Below are 7,500 nucleotides of genomic sequence, written 5' to 3'. Positions count from 1 at the left end.
ATTAAATGCATCGTTTCCCGTGATGAAGAAGCTGGATTTACTGTGGGAGATGAAATAGTGTGAAATGGAATGAATGAGAAGACGAAGACTCGGTTGGAACCTTCTGTCCATGCGACTGTTGTCAATAAAGCTTTTACATCTTCTTAAAGCTTCGTCTGTCGTTCATCAAGTGTTCAGCAGCAGAGACGATGAGAATCACGTCGATCATCACTGATGAGATATTAGTTTTTCTCAGATCTTTGGCAGGTTCCTCAAACCGTACGTTCAGTTCGTACAAATAGCAAAACGCCCTGAATTACTGCAGCATCCAGTTCATGAGTAAATGTGTGTGTCCTCGTGTCCTCGTGCCCTTGTGTCCTTGTGTCCTTGTGTCCTTGTGTCCTTGTGTCCTCGTGTCTTTGTGTCCTTGTGTCCTCGTGCCTCATGTGTCCTTGTGTCCTCGTGTCCTCGTGCCTCATGTGTCCTTGTGTCCTCGTGCCTCATGTGTCCTTGTGTCCTCGTGTCCTCGTGCCTCATGTGTCCTCTGGAGGTTCAGATCTGATTCAAACCGGTGAATTTTATTGTAAATTGTAAGTTGCTCCTCAGTGTTTGTGGGAGACGCTTTTACTGTTTGTTCTGGAATACGTGGACAGACATATTCTTTAAGGGGGGGGTCATGTGGCTGGTGTCATACGCTCCGTCTCTGTACTGAGGACAGATCCTCATGGGGAGTAGAGAGAGGACCTCCATCAGCAGACCACTGCCTGATGATGTTGGACCGATGGAAACGGACATCGTCCCAAACTATCAGAACTTTGGAAGGTCATCTCCAGTGTGACCCCCCCCCCCCCTTGTTCAGGGATGAGTGTAAAAAGGCCCATAAAATGTGTCTCTTCTCTTCACGTGTCCTCTTCCTCTTCTCCGGCTGTTGTCCTTCATCGTCAGACTCGTCCTGTTTGAGATGCACCTTCGTTAAAGTCCAGATTCACCTCGACATGAAGAGCAGCATCAGAATCCTTTGGATGAACAAAGCGTTTAAACTGGTTCAAAGAAATGAGAAACAGCTTCTTGAATGTGAACAAGGGACACAACCATGTGAAGATGAACCTTCATGTTTATATTGTACATATCAGTAAATGTTTATGCTTAGTTTTTGTGTTCTATTTTTGATGTCTTCACATTTTTTATAATTCTGTTGCTATTTGTATCTCTGAGAGAAAAATGACAAATTCCAAAGTGACAGAGAAAAACTGTAATGCTGAGAAGTGGTTACACATCATTTTACATTCAATGAAATAAACAACACAACCATGTTGTTTATTAGAGGAATAAACTCTTCTAGTTTCTTTATTAAAGTGTGTGTGTGTGTGTGTGTGTAACCCCGGGGGCAGGTCTGTGTGGAAGTGATTCATTAACCCCCCCCCCCCACAGACACACACACACACCCCCCCCAGGCTGACTCAAGCGTCTTAGAGCCGTTGATGTTGAGTCACATTTACAGTCAGCTAGAAGACTTCTGTCCACTAATGTGTGTGTGTGTGTGTGTGTGTGTGTGTGAGTGTGTGTGTGTGTGTGTGTGTGTGCGTGTGTGTTTGGGGGATTGTGATGCGTGCTGTTCGCTTTCTTTAATAACAAACCCTGTGATGCTCTAAAGTTCCTCCTCCAATCAGAGCAGAGCAGGCCTGAGGTCACATGACTTGACTCCGGCCTTCCCCTGCCATCTCAGATCTCCAGGTACTTTCCTCGTGGATGCGTCCACATTAGACATCACGCCACAGTGTAAGCCCCGCCTCTCATTGCTCTGTGCACCAATCAGAGAGAGGCTGGGGGGGGGCTCATGGCTCATGATATAAGGCTTTTTATGGGAAAGCGGTGCTCGTCTGGATGGAGGAGACTTCCTGTTTGGCCTTTTTTCTGCTTCCTTGTTTTGTTGCCACGGATACATCCATAAACTCACCTGAGATCCACCTCAGCTTCTGACTCACGTGTTTATTTTCATCTGCATCTCTGACTCAGAGTTTCTCTTCTTGTTTAAATGTTTAGTTTCACTTTCATACGATACTAATATTATAAAGATCACAAGCTGCTGGCTGGAGGCAGAAAGCAGAAATAGAAGAGAGGAGCATTAAAGGAACACGACCTGCTCTTAGTGAGTGAGGACAAGTTCTAGAAGTTGATTGGTGCTTCAGTACAAGTTGAACAGAAGTTAAAGTCGTTCATTTGAATTGAATCATTTGTGTTTTCAGGAGAAGAACCTTTCCTCACATCATCAATGCTGATGATTGGCTCATTGATTACCTGCATTACTTTGTTTATCTCTTGTGTAGAATCTGTTAAAAAGGCCCATCAGCAGGAAACATGACACCAACATGCTGGGGTCACATGACTCATGAGAAGGTCGTGGGGATTCAAATAAATGGTCCTGTGTGCTTTGGTTTCCTTAAAGCTCCTCAGAATCATGTCCTGGAGACGACTTCCTGTGGACTGAAGGTGAGTGACAGGTGACCCTGTTCTAACGAGACGTTTTATCTCCAGCAGATGAAACCCGTTTACACGATAGATTTGTGTTACTTTGTGTTACTTTGTTTAAAGCAACAACACACAGCAACAGAAATAGATTTGACATTTAACATTTGCAGTTTGGCAACAGCAGCGATGCAAATCAGCATCACTTTCAAAACATCATGTTTCATCATGTGTGTGTGTGTGTGTGTGTGTGTGTGTGTGTGTGTGTGTGTGTGTGTGTGTCTGTGTGTGTCTGTGTGTCTGTGTGTGTGTGTCTGTGTGTGTCTGTGTGTGTGTGTGTGTGTCTGTGTGTGTGTGTGTGTGTGTCTGTGTGTGTGTGTTGGTGGATATGTTATATCTGGACTTTTCACCTGATTACACACCAGCATTACGAGGACCTATATGGTATATACGGACCATGCTGAGGTCCTCATAAAACAAAGAGTGTAAACGGCTTATAACTGTTTAAGTAACATACTCTCTCTTTTTCGTGGAAAGTCCTTTTTTACCACATGACCTGGTTTCTGTGTATCACAGTGTATAGAACAGCGCCGCGTAGCGTCCTGACCATGCTGGTGCTGTTTCATACACATTTTGACACACACGGTTAAAATTTCGCGGGCTGCCTTGTGATTGGCTGGTTTTTCCTGCGGAGCGGGACAGGGTGAGTGACGTCGGAGGGGCGGGTCAGTCACGTTGGAAGGACTTACGGACGTCAAGTACAAGGTCTCTCAGCCCTTTAAAGATGAAGACAGGCTTGAATACCTAGCTCCGAGATGAAACCGTGTGAGGTGAGATATGATGGCATGCTTTATGATTTTTACGTACGAACGTCAAGTACAAGGTTCATCAGTTTTTTAAAGATGAAGACATGCATGAGTAGCAAGCTCCGTGAGTTACGTTAGCTCCTGGTAGCTCCGTGTATAGCTAGCTCCGAGTAGCTCCGTGAATAGCTAGCTCCGAGTAGCTCCGTGTGTAGCTAGCTCCGAGTAGCCCCGTCTGTAGCTAGCTCCGAGTAGCTCCGTGTGTAGCTAGCTCCGAGTAGCTCCGTGAGTAACGTTAGCTCCGAGTAGCCCCGTGTGTAGCTAGCTCCGAGTAGCTCCGTGTGTAGCTAGCTCGGAGTAGCTCTGTGAGTAACGTTAGCTCCAAGTGGCTCCGTGAGTAACGTTAGCTCCGAGTAGCTACGTGATTAACGTTAGCTCCGAGTAGCTAGCTTTGTATAAAACGGAGCTAGCTACAGTTACGAATGGAGGAGATGAGACCGTGTGAGATATGATGATATGCTTTGTGTTTTTTTTTAAACGAACGTGCAAAACGTAGCGAACATGCTAGGGACTTTCTTAACTTCTACAGTTAATCTTAGAGCATCTAAAGATGTTCTTAAATTGTGAAACAGTGTTAAATTAAAATTTGAATTGCGCTGTTATGGATTTTCTTATATTATCTCCGTTTATTACTGATTTAAATGGCTATAGAAAGTTTTCTGATCGTGCATGTTCTATAAATAAAGATAAAAATGCTGATAGCCTTCTTTGGTCATTTCAGTAACAAAATATGCATCGGCAAAGACGCTTAAATCCGAAGGATGATGCCAAATTTTACATTGATACTGGAGGGGACAAAGTGGGACTTGATGTCAAATACATCAATGCCTTCAAAGGTAAGTTGAATGTTTGGATTTTGTAATCCTGATTAAAGTATGAATGAACTTGACTGATGTTTTTTTCTGTCTGTCTATGAAATAGGTCGCGGCATCTTCACCTCGGCTCCATTTGATAAAGGAGACTTTCTGTTAGAATATAGAGGTGAACTAATAAACCATAAAGAATGTCAGAGGAGACAGAGCCTTTACCATGACCACCTTAAGGTGTTCATGTTCGAGTTCCATTTTAATGGAAAACTATGGTGGTGCGTATCATGTCAATGCTTAGTCTAATTAAACGACACATTGCCTTTATTTTATATATTTACTCTTGTGAAACTAATGTTTACTTGTGTTTTTGTAGTGTTGATGCAGCAAAAGAGGATAGGTCTCTTGGAAGGCTTGTAAATGACGATAATGTAAACCCCAATGCCAAGATGAAGTACCTAAACATCCAAGGGAAGCCCCATCTGTGTTTGTTTGCAGCACGAGACATCAGTCAAGGAGAGGAGATCACCTATAATTATGGTGACTCTGACTGGCCATGGCGATGCAAGGTAGTCAAAATATTTCTTTGTGAAAATGAAGTTCTCCTAAAGGAAATGCTCTTTGCTCACACGCAGCTTTGATTTTACATATTAATTTTTCAATATGAAAATGGTTTTTGACATTGTGGGTTGATGGGGTACAAAAGACATGCTGCTAAATACAAATATCGCATTTCTGCTGTATTAACTATTCAGTTTTTACTTGAACCCTTTGGTTTGATGTTTATTGTTAAAATCTTCAGAAATATTAAGGAAAGTCTTCTGATCGTCCACCCACTCCCTTTCTATCTGCTACAGATGATCACTGCGAATGAGCTGATGGAGTCTGCTGCAAGTGACAAGGCCAACAAGATTGAGACCTCTGTGGATGGCCTGAGTCCAACATGTCCACAACATAGTCCCCCCAAAAGGGTTGAAAAGGTAAACTAAGTCTAAATTGAATTAGTTGTGAAAAGGCATTGAATCATGTTTCATGTGTGTGTGCAGTTGCCTCATTAAAACCCTAAATATTCTCTGTAATGGTACATTTACACATTGTGTGTGTGTGTGTGTATATATGTGTATATATATATGTATATATATGTGTGTATATATATGTGTATATATATATATGTGTATATATATATGTGTATATATATATGTATGTATATATGTATATGTGTGTGTGTATATATATGTATATGGTGTATAGGGACAGTGGTGTATAAGGACATTAGACATGGGAATTAAAATCAGAATCGACATTCTCGATCTAAATCTACTAGCTGTGTGTGTGTGTGTGTAGTCGGCTCTCATGGTGTATGGGGACAGTTTTATGAGGACATTCTCTGAATCTACTAAGTGTGTGTGTGTGTGTAGTCGCCTCTCATGGTGTATGGGGACAGTTTTATATGAGGACATTAGGCTCTTTAACTCAACAACGGTGCTTTTGAGGAACTAACTGCTCAAAACTCATAACTAATCTTGGTACACACATTTAATGGCAAAGATAAGTTACCTGATTTTATTTTAATGCTTCAAAATGGCACTTTGGCTTAATTGTGCCCCTTACAAATCAATCATCCAGCCCCCAGCTCAACGGTTGACCTACGTGTATGAAACTTCGTAGTCATGTATAACGCATGTAAACTAAAAGTGTCTTGGGATAGCCCCCTAAAAAACATAACTCTTGGTTGTGAAAGCATACAGATGTCGCACTATATGACTGATTGACCTGAAATTTGGCACACATGTTAGAACTTATAAAATACCAACATGTCAATGTGACACTGTTGAATATACATTATATATATATATATATATATATATATTTTTAACAGTGTCTAAAGCATCACCTGGTGTGCGCAACAATATCCTCTTTGGACAAATGTGTCCAATGTGTGGGACCTGTATCCTCCTTCAAGTGGGTTGGCTATGAATGCAGAGGTGAGCTATTTAGTGAATTAGTACAGAGTTTGTCTTTGGGTAAAGGGTCGATATATTTGCTGTGTTCTAATGTACACACCATTCTATAATGAAACTCTCACATATTTCTTCGTTCACAGCATAATAAGCTGATATATCAACTATTTCTCATAATTGTGAAATGTGTAAACATCTGTTGTGATGAAGTTGACATAGTTGGTGTGGAATATCATTCAGATTACTTAAAAGGTGTTTTAGTACTTGGACACAAAAAGGCATTGCTACAAGGTGTAGAAGAAAGAAAAGGCCAAAATAATAATTATTTTTGTGTGATCGTTTTTGTCTACTTCGTGTATCTTCCAGGAAAAGATGCTGGGTCCAGAAGAGGGACAGAGAGCGTGGTCTAAATGTGAGGTTCAAGCGGTAATGCGGCACTTCAAAGACCATATTCGTAAAGGTCACTTGGCCACCAAGAACGAATGCAGTCACTGCAAGTTGGTTGAAGGACCCGTCTTGGAACAAAGAACTGTGCAAAATGTCAGAGACTTCGTCCGGAATCGGGGAACAGCTGAAAAAAGACGGTCCCAGCTGTAAACAAACAAGCGTTTTTGTTATTTGTTCTACATCCTTTTTTGTCTTATCTGTTGATTAGGTAAATTTCCATGGTGCGATGAAAAAATGTTATGTGTGTCCTGCCCATCGCTCTGTCGTTCTCTTCGGTTGTTTGGTAAACAGGACTTGTTTTTCCAAAAGCACTAGTCTTTTGTAAACAATTGTTTCATAAAATAGTTTACAAAACCACTGTAGTCTGGTTGCTTGTGTCCTGAGTGGGACAGTAATAAAAAAATCGCCCCAGCTCGTTGTTGTGTTTTTCATGTTAAGTGAAACCCAGGTTGTAGGGGCTGTTCTCCCTCTGCATAGATGGATCATTAGATAATATAGATAGATTTCTACACATACTGTCTCAGTTTGAGGGGCCAAATTTGTATGCCACTAATTTGGCCATCCTTTAACAATATTTTTTTATTATAAATTGATGGTTCCAGTAATGCTGTGTCCAGTCTGTGTGTATTTATGTTAATGAGGAGGGCGGGATCATTGTCCCTTTAAAGACCCAATAGTGTTTTCTTGGTCCTTATAAGTCATACTTTTGTCAAAATAAAAATGTCTACCTATACCACAGTATAATTAGGTTGCTGTGTATGAGGTTGTGTAGGTTGTATCTGAAATCTAAAGTGAGCTGATTTTTTTTCAGATTTTTTGAAGTGTTTTAACCTAACTGCCAAAGCTGTAGGACCTCAGGAAAGGGTAGTCCATCTAAACCACACCCGGGCCTGTATGGCGAAAAAGTCCACCTAATACATATCTACCTGTATGTGTGTGTGTGTCTGTGTGTGTGTCTGTGTGTGTGTGTGTGTGTCT

At 41.4% G+C, this 7,500-nt stretch overlaps 1 protein-coding gene and 1 long non-coding RNA gene across 3 annotated transcripts in view; both read left to right on the top strand.

Annotated features, from left to right (window-relative positions):
• Positions 1–7,500, top strand: part of bcl2l11 (BCL2 like 11) — a 19,055-nt gene that overhangs the window by 10,183 nt on the left and 1,372 nt on the right. Inside the window, exon 4 of one of the 2 annotated variants that reach the window (XM_037466021.2) lies at positions 1–381. This exon is cut by the window's left edge and continues 880 nt beyond it. The exons of the other annotated variant lie outside the window; for it this stretch is intronic. The gene's annotated coding sequence lies outside the window, so the exon portion shown is untranslated. Of the gene's footprint in view, positions 382–7,500 lie in introns of those variants that run through there. 2 annotated transcript variants of the gene reach the window in all.
• LOC134135288 (uncharacterized) lies at positions 4,051–5,216 on the top strand. Its single transcript, XR_009957232.1, has 3 exons — positions 4,051–4,144; positions 4,230–4,683; positions 4,972–5,216. It is a non-coding gene; the product is annotated as an uncharacterized LOC134135288 (long non-coding RNA).

This window comes from Pungitius pungitius, chromosome 13, assembly GCF_949316345.1.
Source record: "Pungitius pungitius chromosome 13, fPunPun2.1, whole genome shotgun sequence".
Classification (NCBI taxonomy): Eukaryota; Metazoa; Chordata; class Actinopteri; order Perciformes; family Gasterosteidae; genus Pungitius; species Pungitius pungitius.
Note: the sequence above shows the minus strand (reverse complement) of the source record. Positions and strands in the feature narration are given on the sequence as shown.